Source organism: Coenobita brevimanus, chromosome 110 (assembly GCF_032717465.1).
Source record: "Coenobita brevimanus isolate Jiangsu-jjx chromosome 110, ASM3271746v2, whole genome shotgun sequence".
Lineage (NCBI taxonomy): Eukaryota > Metazoa > Arthropoda > Malacostraca > Decapoda > Coenobitidae > Coenobita > Coenobita brevimanus.
The window spans coordinates 35,377,768-35,379,445 of NC_137063.1; the positions used below are offsets into that span (position 1 = coordinate 35,377,768).

The following is a 1,678-nucleotide window of genomic DNA, read 5'->3' on the forward strand; positions in this document are numbered from 1 at the left end:
GAGAACTGGAGTTGTTCAGGAGATGGCTAGTAGAGTTGAGCAGAGGGTGTTGCGATGGTTTGGGCATATGGAGAGAATGGATAATGAGTGATTGGTGAAAAAGATAACTAGATCTGATGTGAGAGGTGTAAGGCTGAGAGGAAGACCACGAACAGGATGGATGGACAGTGTGAAGAGAGCGCTGGATGCGAGAGGGATGTCTGTTGAGCAAGGAAGAGTGGCTGTGCATGACAGAAATAAATGGAGAGAAATTGTGAATGAATAAGTGATGACACAGCCCTGAGGGGATATTCTCCCGCATTTGGTCTGATCAGCTAGTCAGGTCAGGTGCGGGTAAGGGGATGGGTCTGTTATGATGTGGCAGGGGTAAACCAGCTCTGCTGTCGGGCCCTGCTGTGGATGTCACTGATTGCATTGCGCAGTTGACCCTTGTGCGGTGTGGTGTGGTGAGGATCTGTCCGTTCTCCCTTTTGGGGCTAAGATGCGAATGAATGTGTTTCAATGGATGAGTAAATGGGGAGTGTGTCGTCCTGTCACGGCTACCTCCCTTTCCTTGGGGGAAGCAGCCTAGGTATATAGATAGATAGATAGTGTCACTCTACTTTCAACTTCTTTTGCACATTTTCCTCTCTTTTCTATCACTGTACCCAGGTATTTGAACTCTCTCACCAATTCCAGTCTCTCTCCATTCACTGTTACATTGCACAGGGAGTCATCTTCTCTCTCAATAACCATCACTTTACTCTTTTCTACATTCACTCTCAAGGAATGACGCTTACAGACATCAGCAAAACTCTGCACTAGCCTACCAAGTTCTTGTTCGGTACTTGCAAGCAGTACTGCATCATCAGCATACAACAAATTTGAGATATTCCATCCATCACCATTCATTACCAATGCCATCCCTCTCTCCATTACTCATGTTTTTACATCTCTCATCACCCCATCCATATATATATTGAACAACAATAGGGACATCACACAACTTTGTCGCACGCCCACACTGATCGTGAATCATTCACTTAGATGCCTATTAACCCTTACCCATGTTTCACTACCATCATAAAAACTCTTGACAGCACTTAGCAGCTTGGAATTAGGAGGAATATCGGCCATACCACGTTGAGTACACCGCTTCCCGTACGATCAGCGAAGTTAAGCAACGTTGGGTCTGGTTAGTACTTGGATGGGTGACCGCCTGGAAACACCAGATGCTGTTGGCATCCCTACGTGTCAAGTGGGGTTGGTGGAGGATTAGTGCCCCTCCCTGTAAAACAATTAACTCTAAGCCCTTGGCCACCCCGTTTGGGATACATGGCGTCTGGCAATGAATGAATGGATGAATCAGATGTTGTCGGACATGGTTAGATACCTACAGAAAGTGATTGAGGAAAGCAACATAATCCTGATGGGTGACTTCAATTGTAAAGAGGTAAACTGGGAGGAGTGGGACTCAGGAAGCAGCAATGATTCGTGAGGCAGTATACTGTTAAATATAACAATGGACAATACAGTATAATGACCCAATGGGTTAAAGACGAGACAAGATTTAGAGGTGATGATGCACCAGCAAGACTAGATTTAATTCTAATCAAAGAACCTGATGGAACTGAGTCTCTGAAATATCTGTGTCCAAGAGGAAAAAGTGATCATGTAGTGACTGAGTTCCAAATGACAG

The 1,678-nt window shown here is 45.2% G+C and overlaps 1 non-coding gene across 1 annotated transcript; it reads left to right on the top strand.

Moving 5' to 3' along the window:
* The first annotated feature begins 1,104 nt into the window (after window positions 1–1,104).
* On the top strand, window positions 1,105–1,223 carry LOC145417610 (5S ribosomal RNA). Its single transcript, XR_013900515.1, has one exon. It is a non-coding gene; the product is annotated as a 5S ribosomal RNA (ribosomal RNA).
* The last annotated feature ends 455 nt before the right edge of the window (window positions 1,224–1,678 follow it).